This window comes from Oncorhynchus tshawytscha, linkage group LG19 (assembly GCF_018296145.1).
Source record: "Oncorhynchus tshawytscha isolate Ot180627B linkage group LG19, Otsh_v2.0, whole genome shotgun sequence".
NCBI lineage: Eukaryota > Metazoa > Chordata > Actinopteri > Salmoniformes > Salmonidae > Oncorhynchus > Oncorhynchus tshawytscha.
The window spans coordinates 44,485,331-44,509,220 of record NC_056447.1 but is presented as its reverse complement, the minus strand read 5'-3'; the positions used below and the strand labels follow the sequence as shown (position 1 = coordinate 44,509,220).

At 44.5% G+C, this 23,890-nt stretch overlaps 1 pseudogene; it reads right to left on the bottom strand.

Moving 5' to 3' along the window:
- The window catches only part of LOC112219141, a 228,866-nt pseudogene that overhangs the window by 3,008 nt on the left and 201,968 nt on the right, over nucleotides 1-23,890 (bottom strand).

Below are 23,890 nucleotides of genomic sequence, written 5' to 3'. Positions count from 1 at the left end.
GTCAGACGTCTTTGTCCTGTCGTGTCCCTTGTATATATCGTTTTACATATTTTCCCTCGCATATCCTTTCAAATATTTTGCTAAACCTCCACATCTAAATGCTCTCCTGCAACCGGCATCACCCAATGTGGCATGGATCTGCTTTTTTTCCCTAAAGTATTTATATTTACTTCGGATCCGGAATCCCTCACCTGAAGCTAGCCAGCTAACAACCAGCTACCAGTCAGCAAACCATTGCCAACGGTCATCAGCTAACCTTCAGCTCGGAAAGCTCTCGTCAGTTCGAACAACGTGACTCTAACCAGAGCATAACGGACCTGTTATTTTTATCCCCGGATTCCTACCGCAAACTGAACACTTCACAACTAGCTAACCGCAATCCCGGATGACTACCCCTGGCTAGCGTTTCCATCCCAGAGCAAGTACGGATTAGCTTGAAGCTAGCCCTGCCAGGGCTCCTGTGCTACCACCGAAGTATACGCCTGGGCTACAATATTCGGACCCCTTCTACAGCCGGGGCATGGAACGCCGCAAATCCCCTACGACTGGAATACCGACATAATCTGCCCGAGGACTCCAACAGGCCCCTCAGGCGCGACGCCCGCTGAAGGCCCATTATGCTAACCAGCTAGGCCTGCTAGCTACTTGGAACCCTACTAATTACACGACTGGTCTATCGACTTCACCGCACGTAGAGGCAAAAACAGACTTACCCCCATCGCAACGTCCCCCAAAGGCTAACTTTCTAGCCCCTGCTATCTGCTTGCTTGCTAACCCGGTCTGCTAGCTGCTAGCTTGCCTGGCCCGGTCTGCTAACTGCTAGCTTGCCTGCCCTGTCTGCTAACTGCTAGCCCTTGCTAACTGCTTGCTTGCTAACCCGGTCTGCGAACTGCTAGCCCCTGCTAACTGCTTGCTAACCCGTCCTGCTAACTGCTAGCTTGCCCCAGTCTACTAACTGCTAGCTGCCGGCCCCGGCCTGCTAACTGCTAGCTTACATGCCCAGTCTGTAACTGCTAGCCCATGCTAATTGCTTGCTTGCTAATCCGGCCTGCTAACTGCTAGCTTGCCCCAGTCTACTAGCTGCTAGCTTGTTTAGCCCCGGCCTACTAACTGTTAGCTTGTTAGCCTGCAAACTGTCTGAATCGCCGTGTCCCCAGCCAGCCCAACCACTCACTGGACCCATATGTTCACTTGACTACGCATGCCTCTCTAATATCAATATGCCTTGTCCATTACTGTCCTGGTTAGTGATTACTGTCTTATTTCACTGTAGAGCCTCTAACCCTGCTCAATATGCCTTAACCAACCATGTTGTTCCACCTCCTACATATGCGATGCCATCACCTGGTTTAAACATCTCTAGAGACTATATCTCTCTCTTCATTACTCAATGCCTACGTTTACCTCAATGTACTCACATCCCACCTTACCTTTGTCTGTACATTATGCCTTGAATCTATGCTATCGTGCACAGAAACCTGCTCCTTTTACTCTCTGTTCTGAACGTGCTAGACGGACAGTTCGTATAGTCTTTAGCCGTACCCTTATCCTACTTCTCCTCTGTTCCTCTGGTGATGTGGAGGTTAATCCAGGTCCTGCAGTGCCTAGCTCCACTCCCACCCCCCAGGTGCTCTCATTTGTTGACTTCTGTAAACGTAAAAGCCTTGGTTTCACGCATGTCAACATTAGAAGCCTACTCCCTAAGCTTGTTTTACTCACTGCTTTAGCACACTCTGCCAACCCAGATGTCTTAGCCGTGTCTGAATCCTGGCTTAGGAAAACCACCAAAAACCCTGAAATCTCCATTGCTAACTATAACGTTTTCCACCAAGATAGAACTGCCAAAGGGGGCGGTGTTGCAATCTACTGCAAAGATAGCCTGCAGAGTTCTGTATTACTATTCAAGTCTGTGCCCAAACAATTTGAGCTCTTACTTCTAAAAATTCACCTTTCCAGAAACAAGTCTCTCACTGTTGCCGCTTGCTATAGACCTCCCTCTGCCCCCAGCTGTGCCCTCGATACCATATGTGAATTGATTGCCCCCCCATCTATCTTCTAAGCTCGTGCTACTAGGTGACCTAAACTGGGACATGCTTAACACCCCGGCCATCCTACAAACTAAGCTTGATGCCCTCAATCTCACACAAATTATCAATGAACCTACCAGGTACAACCCCAAATTAGTAAACACGGGCACCCTCATAAATGTCATCCTAACTAATTTGCCCTCCAAATACACCTCTGCTGTTTTCAATCAAGATCTCAACTCTCTGCCTCATTGCCTGCGTCCGTAATGGGGCTGCGACCAAACGACCACCCCTCATCCCTGTCAAACGCTCCCTGAAACACTTCTGCGAGCAGGACTTTCTAATCGACCTGAACGGGGTATCCTGGAATGACATTGACCTCATCCCGTCAGTAGATGATGCCTGGCTATTCTTTAAAAGTGCCTTCCTCACCATCTTAAATAAGCATGCCCCGCTCAAAAAATGTAGAACTAGGAATAAATATAGTCCTTGGTTCACTCCAGACCTGTCTGCCCTTGAGCAGCACAAAAACATCCTGTGGCGTTCTGCATTAGCATCGAATAGCCCCCGTGATATGCAACTTTTCAAGGAAGTTAGGAACAAATATACACAGGCAGTTAGAAAAGCTAAGGCAAGCTTTTTCAAACAGAAATTTGCATCCTGTAGTACTAACGCAAAAAGTTCTGGGACACTGTAAAGTCCATGGAGAATAAGAGCACCTCCTCCCAGCTGCCCACTGCTCTGAGGCTAGGAAACACTGTCACCACCGATAAATCCACTATAATTGAGAATTTCAAGAAGCATTTCTCTGCGGCTGGCCATGCTTTCCACATGGCTACCCCTACCCCGGTCAACTGCCCGGCACCCTCCACAGCAACCTGCCAAAGCCCCCACCATTTCTCCTTTACTCAAATCCAGATAGCTGATGTTCTGAAAGAGCTGCAAAATCTGGACCCCTACAAATCAGCCGGGCTAGACAATCTGGACCTCTCTTTCTAAAATGATCTGCCCAAATTGTTGCAACCCCTATTACTAGCCTGTTCAACCTCTCGCGGTCATCCCCCTCTTCAAAGGGGGTGACACTCTAGAGACCTGCTACAGACCTATATCTATCCTGCCCTGTCTTTCTAAGGTCTTCGAAAGCCAAGTTAACAAACAGATTACTGACCATTTCGAATCCCACCAAACCTTCTCCGCTATGCAATCTGGTTTCAGAGCTGGTCATGGGTGCACCTCAGCCACGCTCAAGGTTCTAAACGATATCATAAACTCCATCGATAAGAGACATTACTGTGCAGCCGTATTCATCGACCTGGCCAAGGCTTTCGACTCTGTCAATCACAACATTCTTATTGGCAGACTCGACAGCCTTGGTTCCTCAAATGATTGCCTCGCCTGGTTTCCCAACTAATTCTCTGATAGAGTTCAGTGTGTCAAATCGGAGGGCCTGTTGTCTGGATCTCTGACAGTCTCTATGGGTGTGCCACAGGGTTCAATTCTCGGGCCGACTCTCTTTTCTGTATACATCAATGATGTTGCTCTTGCTGCTGGTGATTCTCTGATCCACCTCTACGCAGACGACACCATTCTGTATACTTCTGGCCCCTCCTTGGACACTGTGTTAACTAACCTCCAGATGAGCTTCAATGCCATACAACTCTCCTTCCGTGGCCTCCAACTGCTCTTAAACGCAAGTAAAACTAAATGCATGCTATTCAATCGATCACTGCCCGCACCTGCTCGCCCGTCCAGCATCACTACTCTGGACGGCTCTGACTTAGAATACGTGGACAACTACAAATACCTGGGTGTCTGGTTAGACTGTAAACTCTCCGTCCAGACTCACATTAAGCATCTCCAATCCAAAATCAAATCTAGAATTGGCTTCCTATATCGCAACAAAGCATCCTTCACTCATGCTACCAAATATACCCTTGTAAAACTGACCATCCTACTGATCCTCGACTTCGGTGATGTCATCTATAAAATAGCCTCCAACACTCTACTCAACAAACTGGATGCAGTCTATCACAGTGCCATTCATTTTGTCACCAAAGCCCCATACACTACCCACCATTGTGACCTGTACGCTCTCTTTGGTTGGCCCTCGCTTCATACTCATCACCAAACCCACTGGCTACAGGTTATCTACAAGTCTCTGCGAGGTAAAGCCCCGCCTTATCTCAGCTCGCTGGTCACCATAGCAGCACCCTCACGTGGCACGCACTTCAGCAGGTATATCTCACTGGTCACCACCAAAGCCAAATTCCTCCTTTGGTCGTCTTTCCTTCCAGTTCGCTGCTGCCCATGACTGGAACGAATTGCAAAAATCTCTGAAGCTGGAGACTCACATCTCCCTCACTAGCTTTAAGAACCAGCTGTCAGAGCAGCTTACAGATCACTGCATCTGTACATAGCCCATCTGTAAACAGCCCATCTATCTACCTACCTCATCCCCATACTGGTATTTATTTATTTATTTTGCTCCTTTGCACCCCAGTATCTCTACCTGCACATTCATCTTCTGCCGATCTACCATTCCAGTGTTTAATTGCTATATTGTAATTACTTCGCCACCATGGCCTATTTATTTCCTTAACTTACCTCATTTGCACTCACTGTACATAGAGTTTTTGTTTTCTTTTGTTCTACAGTATTATTGACTATGTTTGGTTTATTTCATGTGTAACTCTGTGTTGTTGTATGTGTCGAATTGCTATGCTTTATCTTGGCCAGGTCGCAGTTGCAAATGAGAACTTGTTCTCAACTAGCCTACCTGGTTAAATAAAGGTGAAATTTAAATATATATATTTTATAAATTACATTTTAATGACCAAAGGCTCGTATTTCTGTGTGTTATGTTATAATTAAATCTATGATCTTTGATAGAGCAGTCTGACTGAGCGATGGTAGGCAGCAGCAGGCTCGTAAGCATTCATTCAAACAGCACTTTCGTGCGTTTTGCCAGCAGCTCTTCGCAAGCACAGGGCTGTTTATGACATCAAGCCTATCAGCCTAATGGCTGGTGTAACCGATGTGAAATGACTAGCTAATTAGCAGGGTGCGCGCTAATAGCGTTTCAAACGTCACTCGCTCTGAGACTTGGAGTAGTTATTCCGCTTGCTCTGCAAGGGCAAGCGGCTTTTGTGGAGCGATGGGTAACACTGCTTCGAGTTTGGCTGTTGTCGATGTGTTCCTGGTTCGAGCCCAGGTAGGGGCGAGGAGAGGGACGGAAGCTATACTGTTACATTGGCAATACTATAGTGCCTATACGAACATCCAATTGTCAAAGTTATATGAAATACAAATGGTAAAGAGAGAAATAGTCCTATAATTCCTATAATAACTACAACCTAAAACTTCTTACCTGGGAATATTGAATTCTCATGTTAAAAGGAACCACCAACTTTCATATGTTCTCATGTTCTGAGCAACATGACACAACTGCAACATGGCACATATTGCACTTTTACTTCTCCAACACTTTGTTTTTGCATTATTTAAACCAAATTGAACATGTTTCATTATTTATTTGAGGCTAAATTTATTTTTAACGAGGTATTATATTAAGTTAAAATAAGTTGTCTTTCAGTATTGTTGTAATTGTCATTATTACAAATAAATAAATAAAAATTGGCCGATTAATCGGTATCTGCTTTTTTTTGGTCCTCCAATAATCGGTATCAGCGTTGAAAAATCATAATCGGTCGACCTCTATTTAGTAGTCTTATGCCTTCTATCCCCAAGCCATAAGACTGCTACATTGTTAGTTAAATAGTTAACCAAATAGCTACCCAGACTATTTGCCCTTTTTGCACTAACTTTTTTGACTCATCACATGCACTGCTGCTACTGTTTATTATCTATCCTGTTGCCTGGTCACTTTATCCCATGTGTATATGTGTACAAGTTACAAGTTATCATTACTTATTGTGCATTTATTATTACTTTTATTATTTTCTGTTATTTATTTTCTATTATTTCTGTTTTCTTTCTCTCTGTATTGTTGGGAAGGGCCCATAAGTAAGCATTTCACTGTTAGTCTATACCTGTTTTTATTTGATTTTATGAAGAAAAAAAACGATGTTGGATCGACTACTAAATATTTGGTTTGTTATTCTTTTCTGACATAATCATGTCTCTGTCAATTAAGCAGTGAGCACAAGGTTTACAAAACACACGGGCAAATGTCAACTGCTAATAATGATGCCTGTTATCTTACAAAAGGCCTTTTATTTTGCCTAGAAATGAGAAACACAATAATAATTTGGTTAATCTTGACGGCAAGGCTGAGCTTGGCTCATGCCTCAGGGCTTGTTCAGTGAGTAAGAAATGCCACCCTATTCCCTACATAGTACACTATTGACCAACGCCCTATGGACCCTGGCACAGGTCGTGCAGGGCAGGTGCTCAAATTGAATAGCTAGAACCAAAGATGAAAGGGAGTTAGTATATTTACATGAACCACTACTGGAGTGGGCTATAACATCTGATCTTTGCTAATGTAGGCTAGATCAGGACTTCTCAAAGTGGGGTCCATGGAGTCCCCTGGGGTCTGCAGCCAGATTTCAAAATATACAATGTAATATTATTAAAGGCCCAATGCCGCTGTTTAATACGAATACCAAATAATTTCTAGGTAACAAATAAATACGTTACGATAATAGTTTTTTCACCTGTCTTTGTGCTTGTCTCCACCCTCCTTCAGGTGTCATTGTTACTTCGACACAGTCTGCATCTGGGTCTTAAACGTGATACTGGTGGGGAGGGGGAACTGGGGGGGAATGTAAAACTACCTGTTATTGGCAGAGATGTTTGAAACTCACTTTGATATTGGTTTATTAACCAATTCCACCTGGTGATGTCACCAGGCAAGCTGAAACTCCAGCCCATGCAAACCTGCTGATTAGAAGGTCCTGTGTAGATTGTATTTTCAACCAGCAACTATCAGAAAATGACACTGATCAAATGTTTTCACACTTTTACAGTGTTTGGTTCATCATTTGTTGTACAATTGTACAACATGGTACAAAACACAGGAAAAACTGAATTTTGACTGCACTGGGCCAAAAGTAGTGTACTATATAGGGAACGGGGTGTTATTTCAGACACAGATGAGAAGAAGGCCTTTCTGATTGGGGGGGCTAATTGTGAAAATGTTTGAGCCACCAAAACCGCTGTAGTTTAAAAACTCAGTGGATTATGCTAAATCAATGATGCACGTTCGTCATTGAACTACACTTCTTCCTGACTGATGAGCTGTAGGATACAACAAGTGGAGTTGGAAAGAATTCATATTAAATAGAATATCATATTCCTTTAAAAATTACTTTGGTCCATGGTTCATTGCTGGGGTTTCGGCACTAAAAATATATCTATAAATATGGTCAAGATTTCCAGATATTATAGTACCAGACAGAACAACCAGAACAGTGCCACTCCATGAGATGCTGTACAGTACAGAACCTTCCTTCAATATTCCCCTAATACATTCCACATCAAGCCATCTCTCATGCAGCAGCAGCACGTTGAGCAAGTGGAGCTTTAGAGTTGAGCTCTGGCCTGGGGATCAGTGTCATTCTCACAGGAGCCAGCAGAAAGTCTTCTATTCCACAGAGGAGAGGTGTCAAAGAGAAACAGAGGTTGTGTCTCAAATGGCACTAAAGAGCCCTATGAACCATGGTTAAAAGTAGTGCACTTATGGTACATTTCCATCAAGGATTTACTCCAGTGTTTCACCCAAAAGGCTCAGACTTTTGTGTTTCCACCTTCACAGCCTGTCCCCAGTGTATCACTGGGCTGTGGCTTCAGTGGACCTGCTCTGCCTAGGTCCTTTCTGCCGGCATTTACATAACAATGGCTAACTGTGAACATGGGTTAACATCTTCCACAGTTAACACCTTCTCAAAAAGAACTGTGTTGCAGGGGTTGATTCTGCTGTTGACTGTGCCTCTATTACAGTAAAAACTCCACAGAGGGCAAGCACTGGACCACCTGCATGAGCTATCGCTGGGTGTCAGCTTACTGCATTGAAGCAGGCCGTGCTAAATCAAGCCAATAAACAATGGTATAGAGGGTGAGGACAGAATCATATATTGGTCCTGTATTGCAAGGAGCCAAATCCCAGGAAAGACCCCTGAGCAATACAGTACAGAATGACGCTAGTCCAGGCCACTGGGTCAAACTGAGAGGCCATAATGGACAACTAACCTTCCAATACTGAATCACTGCACTAAAGTGAGTGTGTGCTATGTGTTTCAAATCAAATCAGATTTCATTGGTCACAACACATATTTAGCAGATGTTATTGCGGGTGTAGTGAAATGCTTGTGTTCCTAGATCCAACAGTGCAGTAGAATCATACAATTCACAACTACTCACAAAAATTCGACGGGGAGCACTTCTTCAATGAGTTGGACGTGAGGGATATACTACAGACACCCGACCAGGCCCAGATCCCCGTGGTTCGCTGGAGAAGGAAATGGAGGTTTCACGGAAAGAGATCAGGGTGCCTTGTGAGGATCAGGTGACGAGTGGCTCATCTGACCTTGCCTTCCATTCTGCTAGCAAAAGTTAAATTGCGGGAAAATAAATGGGACGAACTGAAAGCATGTACAGTTGAAGTCAAAAGTTTACATACCACTCCACAAAATTCTAGTTAACAAACTATAGTTTTGGAAAGTCGGCTAGGACATCTACTTTGTGCATGACACAAGTCAATTTTCCAACAATTGTTTACAGACAGATTATTTCACTTATAATTCACTGTATCACTATTGCAGTGGGTCAGAAGTTTACATAGACCAAGTTGACTGTGCCTTTAAACAACTTGTAAAATTCCAGAAAATTATGTCATGGCTTTAGAAGCTTCTGATAGGCTAATTGACATAATTTGAGTCAATTTACAGGTGTACCTGTGGATGTATTTCAAGGCCTACCTTCAAACTCAGTGCCTCTTTGCTTGACATCATGGGTAAATCCCCAAAAATCAGCCAAGACCTCAGAAAAAACTGTCGACCTCCACAAGTCTGGTTCATACTTGAGAGCAATTTCCAAACGCCTGAAAGTACCACGTTCATCTGTACAAACAATAGTACGCAAGTATAAACACCATGGGACCACGCAGCCGTCATACCACTCAGGAAGGAGGCATGTTCTGTCTCCTAGAGATGAACGTACTTTGGGGCGAAAAGTGCAAATCAATCCCAGAACAACAGCAAAGGACCTTGTGAAGATGCTGGAGGAAACAGGAACAAAAGTATCTGTATCCACAGTAAAACAAGTCCTATATCGACATCACCTGAAAGGCCACTCGGCATGGAAGAAGCCACTGCTCCAAAATCGCCATAAAAAAGCCAGACTACAGTTTGCAACTGCACATGGGGACAAAGATCCTACTTTTTGGAGAAAAGTCCTCCAGTCTGATGAAAGAAAAATAGAACTGTTTGGCTATAATGACCATCTTTATGTTTGGACGAAAAAGGGGGAGGCTTGCAAGCCGAAGAATACCATCCCAACCGTGAAGCACAGGTGTGGCAGCATCATGTTGTCGGGGTGCTTTGCTGCAGGAGAGACTGGTGCACTTCACAAAATAGATGTCACGAGGGAGGAAATTTACGTGGATATATTGAAGCAACATCTCAAGACATCAGACAGGAAGTTAAAGCTTGGTCACAAATAGGTCTTCCATATGGACAGTGAAAAATGGCTTAAGGACAACAAAGTCAAGGTATTGGAGTGGCCATCACAAAGCCCTGACCTCAATCCTATGGAAAATGTGTGGGCAGAACTGAAAAATATGTTTGCGAGCAAGGAGGCCTACAACCTGACTCAGTTACACCAGCTCTGTCAGGTGGAATGGGACAAAATTCACCCAACTTATTGTGGGAAGCTTGTGGAAGGCTACCCAAAACGTTTAAACAATTTAAAGGCAATGCTACCAAATACTAATTGAGTATATGTAAACTTCTGACCCATTGGGAATGTGATGAAAGAAAAAAAAAACACGAAATAAATAATTCTCTCTACTATTATTCTGACATTTCACATTGATAAAATAAGTGGTGATCCTAACTGACTTAAGACGGGAAATTCTTACTAGGATTAAATGTCAGGAATTGTGAAAAACCGAGCTTAAATGTATTTGGCTAAGGTGTATGTAAACTCCAAACATCAACTATATATGCTACCAACGGGACATTAAAAACTAATATCTTGTGTTTCACCGAGTTGTGACTGAACGATGATGTAAAGAACATACAGCTGGCGGATTTTACACTCCATCAGCAGAACAGAACAGTAGCCTCTGGTATGAAAAGGGGCAGGGGCCTATGCATATAAACTCAGAAATAAAGAAATGTTACTTTTTCAGGACCCTGTCTTTCAAATAATTTGTAAAAATCCTAATAATTTACAGGACGGACAGCTGATCATCCTCGCAGTGGCAGACCACGTGTAACAACACCTGCACAGGATCGGTACATCTGAACAGCACACCTGCGGGACAGGTACAGGATGGCAACAACAACTACCCAAGTTAAACCAAGAATGCACAATCCCTCCATCAGTGCTCAGACTGTCTGCAATAGGCTGAGAGAGGCTGGACTGAAGGCTTGTAGGCCTGTTGTAAGGCAAGTCCTCACCAGACATCACCGGCAACAACGTCGACTATGGGCACAAACCCACCCTCGCTGGACCAGATAGGACTGTCAAAAAGTGCTCTTCACTGACGAGTCGCGGTTTGTCTTACCAGGGGTGATGGTTGGATTATGCATTTATCGTTGAAAGAATGAGCGTTACACTGAGGCCTGTACTCTGGAGCGGGATCGATTTGGAGGTGGAGGGTCCGTCATGGTCTTGGGCGGTGTGTCACAGCATCATCGGACTGAGCTTGTTGTCATTGCAGGCAATCTCGGTCTATAAAAAAGTGGTCAGGTGAAGCAGATGCTAAACTACAGGACTGTTTTGCTAGCACAGACTGGAATATGTTCCGGGATCAGTCACTGGCTTTATAAATAAGTGCATCGAGGACGTCGTCCCCACAGTGACTGTACGTACATATCTCAACCAGAAGCCATGGTTTACAGGCAACATTCGCACTGAGCTTTCAAGCTGGACTCTAACCCAGAAGCTAAAAGAAATCCCACTATGCCCTCCGACGAACCATCAAACAGGAAAGTGTCAATACAGGACTAAGATCGAATCATACTACACCAGCTCCGATGCTCGTCTGATGTGGCAGGGCTTGCAAACTATTACAGACTACAAAGGGAAGCACAGCCGAGAGCTGCCCAGTGACACGAGCCTACCAGACGAGCTAAATAATTTCTATTCTCGCTTCGAGGCAAGTAACACTGAAACATGCATGAGAGCATCAGCTGTTCCGGACGACTGTGTGATCACGCTCTCCACAGACGATGTGAGTTAGACCTTTAAATAAGGTCAACATTCACAAGGCTGCAGGTCCTCACCGATTACCAGGACGTGTAATGCGAGCATGCGCTTGCCAACTGGCAAGTGTCTTCACTGACATTTTCAACCTCTCCCTGTCTGAGTCTGTAATATTAGCATGTTTCAAGCAGACCACAATAGTCCCTGTGCCCAAAAACACTAAGGCAACCTGTCTAAATGACTACCGACCCATAGCACTCACATCTGTAGCCATGAAATGCTCTGAAAGGCTGGTCATGGCTCACATCAACACCATTATCCCAGAAACCCTAGACCCACTCCAATTTGCATACCGCACCAACATATCCACAGATGATGCAATCTCTATTGCACTCCACACTGCCCTTTCCCACCTGGACAAAAGGAACACCTATGCGAGAATGTTATTAATTGACTACAGTTCAGCGTTCAACACCATAGTGGACCTCAAAGCTCATCAATAAGCACCTCCCTCTGCAACTGGATCCTGGACTTCCTGACGGACCGCCCCCAGTTGGTAAGGGCCACGCTGTACTCCTTGTTCACTCATGACTGCACGGCCAGGCACACCTCCAGCACCATCATTAAGTTTGCTGATGACACAAAAGTGGTAGGCCTGATCACCGACAATGACGAGACAGACTATAGGGAGGAGGTCAGAGACCTGACTGTGTGGAACCAGGACAACAACCTCTTCCTCAACGTGATCAAGACAAAGGAGATGATTGTGGACTACAGGAAAAGAAGGACCGAGCACGTCCCCATTCTCATTGACAGGTCTGTAGTGGAGCAGGTTGAGAGCTTCAAGTTCCTTGGTGTCCACATCATCAACAAACTAACATGGTGCAAGCACAACATGACAGTTGTGAATAGGGCACGACAAAACCTATTCCCTCTCAGGAGACTGAAAAGATTTGGCATGGGTCCTCAGATTCTCAAAAGGTTTTGCAGCTGCACCACTGCAGTATGACGAGTTGCATCACTGCCTGGTATGGCACCTGCTCGGCCTTCGACCGCAAGGCACTACAGATGGTAGTGCGTATGGCCCAGTACATCACTGGGGCCAAGCTTCCTGCCATCCAGGACCTCTACACAAGGCGGTGTCAGAGGAAGGCCCTAAAAATTTCCAAAGACTCCAGCCATCCTATTTATAGACTGTTCTCCCTGCTACCGCATGGCAAATGGTACCGGAGCACCAAGTCTAGGTCCAAGATGCTTCTAAACAGCTTCTTCCACCAAGCCATAAGACTCCTGAACAGCTAATCAAATGGCTACCCAGACTATTTGCATCCCCCCACACTGCTGCTACTCTCTGTTATTATCTATGCATAGTCACTTTAATGACTCCTACATGTATATAATTACCTCAATTACCTCGACACCAGTGCCCCCCACACATTGACACATTGACTCTGTACCGATACCCCCTGTATATAATCCCGCTATTGTTATTTACTGCTGCTCTTTAATTATTTGTTATTTTTATCTCTTACTTTTATTTAGGTATTTTCTTAAAACTGCATTGTTGGTTAAAACTTCTTATGGCTGTAATCCCGTTAACGGGATGATATGACAACAGCCAGTGAAAGTGCAGGGCGCCAAATTCAAAACATCAAAAATCTCATAATTAAAAGTCCTCAAACATACATGTATCTTATACCGTTTTAAAGGTAGTCTTGATGTTAATCCCAGCACAGTGTCCGATTTCAAATAGGCTTTACAAACGATTAAATAAGCACCACAAACGATTATGTTAGGTGACCACCAAACCACAAGAAAAACAGCCATTTTCCCAGCCAAAGAGGAGTCACAAAAAGCACAAATAGAGATGAAATTAATCATTAACCTTTGATGATCTTCATCAGATGACACTCATAGGACTTCATGTTACACAATACATGTATGTTTTGTTTGATAAAGTTCATATTTATCAAAATATGAGTTTACATTGGCGAGGTACATTCACTAGTTCCAAAAACATCCAGTGATTTTGCATAGCCACATCATTCAACAGAAATACTCATCATAAACGTAGATGATAATACAAGTTATACACATGGAATTATAGATATACCTCTCCTTAATGCAACCGCTGTGTCTGATTTTTTAAAAACTTTGCGAAATAAGCAAACCATGCAATAATCTGAGACGGCGCTCAGAAGAAATAGTCACAATAGCCGCCTTGTTGGCGTCAACATAAACAAGAAATTGCATGATAAATATTCCCTTACCTTTGAGGATCTTCATCTGAAAGCACTCTAGGAATCCCAGGTCCACAATAAATGTTTGTTTTGTTTGATAATGTCCGTTATTTATGTCCAAACACCTCGCGTTTGGTATACATATCCAAACGCTCATTCTGGTCAGCGTTACGTCGGACAAAAACTTCAAAAAGTTATATTACAGGTCGAAGAAACATTTCAAACTAAGTACAGAATCAATCATTAGGATGTTTTTAACATATACTGTAGCTTCAATAAAGTTCCAACCGGAGTATTCCTTTGTGTCTTGATGAGCAATGGAACGCAAGTGGATACCATGAGGAATGAGCGTGATCAGAAAATGGCTGACTGCCAGTCACCTGATAGATTCTGCTCTCATTCAGTCCCACAACACAGTAGAAGTCTCATTCAAATTTCTATAGATGGTTGACATCTAGTGGAACCCCTAGTGAGTGCAACATCATTAATATCTCAAGGGGATTTCATTGGGAACTGTGGTGAATACATACGAAGCTCAGATTTCTCACTTCCTGTTTTGATTTCTCCTCAGGATTGTGCCTGCCATATGAGTTCTGTTCTACTCACAGACATCATTCAAACAGTTTTAGAAACTTTAGAGTGTTTTCTATCCAATACTAATAATAATATGCATATATTAGCAACTAAGACTGAGGAGCAGGCCGTTTACTTTGGGAAACTTGTTCATCCAAGCTACTCAATACTGCCCCCCAGCCATAAGAAGTTTTAAGGGCTTGTAAGTAAGCACTTCACTGTAAGGTCTACACTTGTTGTATTTGGTGCATGTGATAAATAAAATTTGACTTGATTTGATTTGAAATCAAGAAATATATAAATATTAGGACGAGCAATGCCGGCGTGGCATTGACTAAAATACATTAAAATAGAATACGGTATATATATATAAAATGAGTAATGAAGTATGTAAACATTATTAAAGTGACTAGTGTTCCATTATTAAAGTGACCAGTGATTCCATGGCTATGTATATAGCGCAGCAGCCTCCAAGGCGCAGGGTTGAGTAATCGGGTGGTAATTTAACATTCTGATGGCCTTGAGATAGAAGCTGTTTTTCAGTCTCTCGGTCCAAGCTTTGATGCACCTGTGCTGACCTCGCCTTCTGGATGGTAGAAGGGTGAACAGGCCCTGGCTCAGGTGGTTGATGTCCTTGATGATCTTTTTAGCCTACCTATGACATCGGGTGCTGTAGGTGTCCTGGAGGGCAGGCAGTGTGCCCCCGGTGATGCGTTCGGCAGACCGCACCACCCTCTGGAGAGCACTACGGATGCGGGTGGTGCAGTTGCCGTACCAGGCGGTGATACAGTCCGACCGGATGTTCTCAATTGTGCATCTGTAAAAGTTTGTGAGGGTCTTAGGGGCCAAGCCAAATTTCTTCAGCCTCCTGAGGTTGAAGAGGCGCTGTTGTGCCTTCTTCACCACACTGTCTGTGTGGGTGGGCCATTTCAGATTGTCAGTGATGTGTACACCGTGGAACTTGAAGCTTTTCACATTCTCCACTGCGGTCCCGTCGATGTGGATGGGGTGTGCTGCCTCTGCTTTTTCCTGAAGTCCAAGATGAGCTCCTTCATTTGTTGATGTTGAGGGCCCCGAGGTTAATGATGAGCTTGAAGGGTACTATGGTGTTGAATGCTGAGCTATAGTCAATGAACAGCATTCTTACATAGGTAATCCTCTTGTCCAGATGTGATAGGGCAGTGTGCAGTGCGATGGTGATTGCATCGTCTGTGGATCTATTGGGGCGGTACGCAAATTGAAGTGGGTCTAGGGTGTCAGGTAAGATAGAGGTGATATGACCCTTAGCTAGCCTTTCAAAGCACTTCATTATGATAAAAGTGAGTGCTATGGGGCGATAGTCATCTAGTTAAGTTACCTTTGCTTTTTTGAGTACAGGAACAATGGTGGACATCTTGAAGCAAGTGGGGACAGCAGACCGGGGTAGGGTGAGATTGAATATGTCCGTAAACACTCCAGCCAGCTGGTCTGTGCATGCTCTGAGGACACGGCTAGGGATGCCATCTGGGCCGACAGCCTTGCGAGGGTTAACACTTTTAAAAGTCTTACTCACGTCGGCCACGGAGAACGAGAGCCCACAGTCCTTGGGAGCGGGCAGCGTCGATGGCACTGTGTTATCCTCAAACAGGCAAAGAAGGTGTTTAGCTTGTCTGGGAACAAGATGTCAGTGTCCGCAACATGGCTGGTTTTCCCTTTGTAACCCGTGATTGTCTGTAGACCCTGCCACATACATCTTGTGCCTGAGCCGTTGAATTGCAACTCCACTTTGTCTCTGTACTAATGTTTTGCTTGTTTGATTTCCTTATGGAGGGATTAACTCCAATGTTTGTATTCAACCATAAAGCCAGTCACCTTGCCATGGTTAAATGCGGTGGTTCGCAATTTCAGTTTCCTGCGAATGCTGCCATCTATCCACGGTTTGGGTAGGTTTTAATAGTCACAGTGGGAACAAATCCTATACATTTCCAGATGAACGCAGTCACCGTGTCCATGTAAATGTCAATGTCATTCTCAGAGGCTACCCGGAACATATCCCAGTCTGTGTGATAAAAACAATCTTGAAGCATGGATTCCGATTGTTCAGACCAGCATTGAATAGACCTCAGCACGGGTACTTCCTGTTTGAGTTTTTGCCTATAGGATTGGAGGAGCAAAATGGAGTTGTGATCTGATTTGCCGTAAGGAGGGCAGGGGAGGGCCTTGTAGGCATCCTGGAAGCAGGAGTAGCAGTGGTTGAGCGTTTTAGCAGCGAGAGTATTACAGTCAATGTGTTGATTGGAACTTTGGTAGCATTTTCCTAAAATTTGCTTTGTTAAAATCCCCAGCTACAATAAATGCGGCCTCGGGATATGCGGTTTCCAGTTCGAACAAAGTTCTTTGAAGGCCATCGTGGTATCGTCTTGAGGGGGAATATACACAGCTGTGACTATAACCGGAGGGGTACGAACAAAGGAAAGTCGTATTCCTGGTCGTAATGCTGGTGAGTTACCGTTACATACCTACAAAAGTTATTTCTTGCTTTATGTAATAACACAAAAAACGTTCTGGGCTAATAATATAAGAAATGACACACAAAAAAAACGAAATACTACAAAGTTGCTTAGGTGCTAGAAGCAGAGCTGCCGTATCTGTCGGTGTCATCTTGTTTGTGGTGTGGCAGGTGCTCATGGTGTGGATTTAGGTCCATTTCCTGTGATGAACGGTCCTTTAGGACTTATTGTTTGACATGGCAGGGATCAGGAATGATCCGGAATAAATGATTAATCAGCCACTTCGGGATAACGATAAAGAAAGACAAAAGCAATGTGTTTTAGACTTGTGCATTTTTTAGGTTTCAACACACACAACAGACTGGAGACAGATGCCAAGACTTTCATAAATACACAATAAAATTCTCAAATGACATTTCAAGGCTGCGGAGGTGAGGTGAGGTGGCCTAAAAAGCTAAACTAACTGTTCCACTGTTCCCTCACACAGGAGAAATGAGTGCCAAGGCCTTGTAGACATCAGGGGCCTGTGATAAAAGACTCCAGAATACCAACACCTCTCCCTTCTTCTTCAGAGGTCTTAGTGTAGGGACTGGGAGTGGCAAAACCAGCTACTAAAGGTTGTCAAATAGGAATGGATTTAGTACAATACTCCTTCGCTAATTGCTGTAGTTGGGTAGGTGATAGTCACTGTGACATTTATTGACTTGATCTGGACAACAAATATGTTTGCTATATTTAATTTATAAATATCAACTGAGAAATGGGTGATTTTTCAGTGACCTGAAAAAGAATAAGATATCGAAGCACCACAATACTATAAAGCAACATTTATTTTTGTTGTTTGGCCTCCGTAAACCCATAGACAAAGCAACCGTTGAACGCAGTTTCAGGCATTCAGCATATTTCAAGCTACAATAAATACATAATCTGATTTAGACAAAAGGTATTACTGGGATATTTGTTTAGGTCTATCTGACCTGACAGCTCACTCAGTGACTACATGTCACACGGCACTTTATACTGCACCTGGCTCTCCAGGAAGCCCAGAGAGCCTATTGGGTCATAGACGAGTAGAAATAACAAAAGAGAGAGAGAATGTAACAAAAGAGAGAGAGAAGAGAGAAAAGAGAAAGAGAGCAAGAGAGAGAGAAAGTGAGAGAACGAGAGAAAGAGCAAGAGAGAGAGAGAGCGAGAGAGAGGGAGCAGGCAGGTAAGTGCTTTACTGAAAAGCGTGTTTATTCACTTCCTAGCAAAAAGGTTCCGTGCCATGTGACCCATTTAAAATGAAGTCAGCACAATAGAAAAATGGAACATTTCTTGCTCTTTGGTTGTTCCTCTACCGCAAAATGGACTAACTTTCATATAACCAGTATCCAGATATTTGAGTAACAAATAACATTTCACATCGGTGGAATACACTTTTTGTGAAATGTAAATCCAGACAAGCACTAAACATGTATTGTTATACATTCTACTCTTCACCGGTCAAGGAAGCTCAAAGCTTTTTTCTTTTAAATACATTTTAGGAACAGATCCTATAGCATTATGTGGAGTACAGCATGTACTTTAATATGGTATACATCTTGGTCCTGCTAGAAAAACATGAATAGTGCAAAGAGAGATTAAGTATGAGTAAAAATGAGGACAGCAGCTATTTCACTTCTTAGCTGTTGTGACCAGCATATCTGAGAGATGGTCTCTACTGTGTTCAGGAAAACAATACAAACTAACGGCACAATGTCAGTAAGACCAATGCATTTTATATTGAGGTGATACGTAAAGTAGGCCTAATACGCATGCAGAAATATTGTTCATATTTGCATGCATACTACACCGTATAGGCCTACATAAGAAACCACAAGAGGATACGTATTCCCAGTGTTAGGCTTATGTGTCTCTGCATTTAGATATACTATAGGATAAAATGAGTAAAGGAAACAGTTTCACTTTTAATATTCTGTTCAAGGCATGTAAATAAACTGGTCACAATAAGGTAATCCACAAACTCCTCCACAAAACTTCACTCTAACCAAATACTTAAAAGTTGTGATCCAGCTACAGACACAGTACTGACATAGAACCATCCAAAACCAACTTCAATCACCTGGTGATACCCCAAAAAACAGCAGCTGGGTTTGATGGACCCAGTTAAATGTCAAGTACAAAGTAGTTCCTTTAAAGGATTGGAACGCCACAGATAGATCATTCCCTAGCCTCTGCTCTGCTATGCTGCTTCCTTCCTCCATCCAATGACAGCTCCCTGAAATACCTTTACTCAATTATGACAATTGGTTACTTTTTCCACCACTGGTGCCACCTACCTTCCTGCCTACCGTGTGGAGAAACTGTTCAGAGTTTCTTCCCTCTGAGGGAACAACTTGTGCTAATGAGCAGAACACAAATTACACATTTGGAACCCAGGTTTGTTCGCCAATGCACGGCTATTAAATTATTTTCCTTTTCCTCATTAAATCTCCCAGGGGCTATTTAGGCCCATTGTTGAAGTTCCAATGTGGAACTACTGGACACACATCACGACTCAGACAAGCTGTGCTTAGCTTTTCAATGTCATCGCCCAGAGCCTTATATTTATATCCAAATATAACACTGAGTTTACAAAACATTAAGAACGCCTTCCTAATATTGAGTTGTACCTGAATTCATCAGGGCATGGACTCTACAAGGTGTCGAAAGTGATCCACAGGGATGCTGGTCCATGTTGACTCCAATTTTTCTCATAGTTGTGTCAAGTTGACTGGATGGACTTTGGGTGGTGGACCATTCTTGATACACAGGGGAAACTGTTGATCATGAAAAACATTCCCTGTTCAAAGGCACATACTTGTTTTGTCTTGCCCATTCACCCTCTGAATGGCACTCATACACAATCCATGTCTCACTTGTCTCAAGGCTTAGAAATCTTTCTTTAACCTGTCTCCCCTTCACCTACACTGATTGAATTGACAAGTGACATCAATGAGGGATCATCATTTTCACCTGGATTCACCTGGTCAGTCTATCTCATGGAAAGAGCAGGTGTACTTAATGTTTTGTACACTCAGTGTATATAAGGCTTTTATATTCTAATATGCTTTTATATTCTAATATAAGGCTTTTTTATTCTAATATAAGGCTTTCATAATCTAATATGACCCTTTTATATTCTAATATAAGGCTTTTATATTCTAATTTATGGCTTTTATATTCCAATATTAGGCTTTGGCATGGGCCATTCCCATTGTGTAGTGGAGAACTTTGAGCAGAGCAGTGTACAATGGGGAGTTTAAGCTGAGAAGTGGCTTACCGGTCCACAGCTGTTGCTGTCCAGACTGTGGCCTTGATGGTCCCCCTGGATACATTAGAGGCCGTCAGGGACACTCAGATAGCGGTTCTTATAGCCAAGCGTCCTGGAGAGAGAGGGAGGGCGGAGGTTTGGATCAACACATTTGGATCAACACATTAGCCAGTTATACAACCCAAATTTACTTCAGAACCTAGCTATAAAAAAAAGGCAGTCATTAACATTTATTGAGCTACAGGCTCAATTGAAAACCACAATAAAAATTAGACAAACATTTTAGAGACGAGAATAAAGTTATTCTATCTACATCTGCATTTAGGAAATTGTCATTTAGTTTCATTATGGTTCATCACCTTTCTACTAAATCATCCATCTGCCAGTCGTCCTCTCATATGCTCCCTTTAGATAATAATCTAATCACCTAACAAGGACAAACTGAATGAAGACCAACATGCTTGTGTGTAATGACTAATGAGATTTTTTTTGTTTATTTTTATTTAACCTTGTCACGCCCTGACCTTAGAGAGCTTTATATATCTCTATTTTGGTTTACTCAGGGTGTGATTTGGGTGGGCATTCTATGTTCTTTTTTCTATGTTCTTGTATTTCTTTGTTTTGGCCGGGTATGGTTCTCAATCAGGGACAGCTGACTATCTTGTCTCTGATTGGGAATCATACTTAGGTAGCTTTTCCCCACCTATGTTTTGCGGGTAGTTATTTTCTGTTTAGTGTTTTCTGCACCTGACAGGACTGTTTCGGTTTTGTTTATTATCTTTGTTACTTTGTTATACAGTTTGAATGAAAAGCATGAACACTGCGCTTTGGTCTGATTATTCCTCTTCAGATGACGACACCCGTTACAAACCTTTATTTAACTAGGCGTGTCAGTTAAGAACAAATTCTTATTTACAATGACGGCCCACCAGAAGGGGAAATGCCTACTGCTGGGAAAAAAATAAATATATGTATATATACAGTGGGGAGAACAAGTATTAGATACACTGCCGATTTTTCAGGTTTTCCCACTTACAAAGCATGTAAAGGTCTGTAATTTGTATCATAGGTACACTTCAACTGTGAGAGACGGAATCTAAAACAAAAATCCAGAAAATCACATTGTATGATTTTTAAGTAATTAATTTTCATGAAATGAGTTGCAAAAATCCACCGACAAATGCGACCACCGCCGTTGTGGAATGGGGAGGGGCTGTAACTTCCCTCTAGGCAGGTGTCGAGGAGCCTTGCTCTGAGCGCACACCGAGCAGGAGGAGACATAAAATCTCACGTCCTTGACCAAATTGGGCCACCAGTACATCCCCCTAAGACTCCGCACTGTCGGCTCGATACCAGGATGAATCAACCGATCACGGACACCAAGCGGCACGTACTGAACACCTGCTGGACACTGAGGGGGTGCAGGTTTCAACCGTAACGACCGCACGATCTCCGCGTCCACCTCCCATACCACCGGTGCTACCAGACATGAAGCTGGAAGGATGGGAGTCGGATCGATGGGCCGCTCCTCTGTGTCATATAGGCGGGACAGTGCGTCGGCCTTCGTATTAAGGGAGCCTGGCCTGTAGGAGATCGTAAAACGAAATCGGGTAACAAACATGGCCCACCTCGCCTGACGCAGATTCAATCTCCTCGCTGCCCGGATATACTCAAGATTACGATGGTCAGTCCAGATGAGGAAAGGGTGCTTGGCCGCCTCAAGCCAATGTCTCCACACCTTCAGAGCCTTCACTACAGCCACACAACAACCCAGTCCCCCACGTCATAGTTCCGCTCCGCTGGACTGAGCTTCCTCGAGAAGAAAGCGCAGGGGCGCAAGCGCAAGCACTGTGATAGCATGGCTCCCACCCCAGCCTCGGACAAGTCCACCTCCACTATGAATGCCAAAGAGGGGTCCGGATGAGCCAGCACGGGAGCGTCGGTGAACAGCTCCTTCAGACGACTGAAGGCTCTGCCCGCCTCTGCTGACCAGCGCAAGCTTGCCGCCCCCCTTCAGCAGTGAGGTAATGGGAGCAGCCAGCTGACCAAAACACTGGATAAACCTCCGGTAGTAATTGGCAAACCCTAAAATCCACTGCACCTCCTTTTCCGTGGTCGGAGTCGGCCAATTACGCACGGCTGTAACGCGGTCACACTTCATCACCACCCCAGAGGTGGAAATGCGATAACCCAGGAAGGAAACAGCATGTTTGGAGAACACATATTTCTTACAGGTCATGCAGCAGTCGCCCAAGTACCATACGCACCAGAGACACGTGCGCGGCGCGTGTGGCAGAATAGATCAGTATATCATCGATATACACTACCACACCCTGCCCGTGCAGGTCCCTGAGAATCTCGTCTACGAAAGATTGGAACACGGCTGGAGCATTCTTCAACCCATACGGCATGACGAGGTACTCATAATGGCCAGATGTGGTACTAAACGCGGTCTTCCACTCATCTCCCTCCCGGATACGCACCAAATTATACGCACTCCTAAGGTCCAGTTTTGTGAAGAAATGCGCCCCGTGAAATGATTCCACTGCCGTGGTGATGAGAGGTAGCGGGTAACTAAACCCCACTGTGATGGAATTTAGACCCCTATAATCAATAGACGGACTTGGACCTCCCTCCTTTTTCTTCACATAAAATAAGCTTGAGGAGATGGGTGACGTGGAGGGCAGAATGTACCCCTGTCCCAGAGATTCAGTGACATATGTCTCCATTGCCACTGTCTCCTCCTGGGACAACGGGTACACGTGACTCCTGGGAAGTGCAGCGTTTACCAGGAGGTTTATCGCGATATCCCCTCGTCGATGAGGTGGTAATTGGGTCACCCTCTTCTTACAGAAGGCAATAGACAAATCGGCATATTCAGAGGGATTGCGCACAGTGGAAACCTGGTCTGGACTCTCCGCCGTCGTCGCACCGATGGAAACTCCTATGCATCTACCTGAACACTCCTCTGACCACCCTCTGAGAGCCTCCTGTCTCCATAAAATCTCAGGATTGTGATTAGCCAGCCAGGAAATCCCCAGCACCACTGGAAACGCAGATGAATCAATAAGGAAGAGACTAATCCGCTCCTTATGATCCCCCTGCATTACCATGTCCAGTGGAACCGTGGCCTCCCCAACCAGCCCTGACCTTAATGGTCGGCTATCTAAGAAGTGCACGGGGAAAGGTTGGTCTAACGACACCAGGGGAATCCCTAGCCTTAATGCGAGCCCACGATCCATAAAGTTCCCAGCTGCGCCTGAATCGACTAGTGCCTTATGCTGTAGAGAGGGAGAAAACTCAGAAAAGGAAATTAGTTGGAACATATGACCAACAGGGAGCTCTGGGTGAGTCTGGTGCTGACTCACCTGGGGTGTACGAGGAGTGCTCTGCCTACCATCCCAACTCCCAGACGAGCTCCTCCAGCACCGATCAGCAGTGTGTCCTCTCCGACCACACCTGGTGCAGGAGCAGCCTCCTTCTCCGGTCCCCCTCGATGCGGCCCCCCCTAACTCCATGGGGATTGGAGCGGGAAGGCCTGGAGGTGGAACCAACAGGGCCTGTTCTGGATGCCCGCGGGCAGCCAGCATGTTGTCTAGGCGCATGGACATGTCGATAAGTTCATCGAGGGAGAGGGTGGCGTCCCGACAAGCTAGCTCCCTGCGGACATCCTCCCGGAGGCTACAGCGATAGTGGTCCATCAGGGCCCTGTCGTTCCACCCCGCCCCAGCGGCCAAGGTCCGGAACTCCAGCGCAAAGTCCTGCACGCTCCTCATTTCCTGTCGCAGCTAAAACAGCCGTTCACCCACCTCTCTGCCCTCCGGTGGGTGGTCGAACATGGCCCGGAACCGGCGGGTGAACTCGGGGTAGTGATCC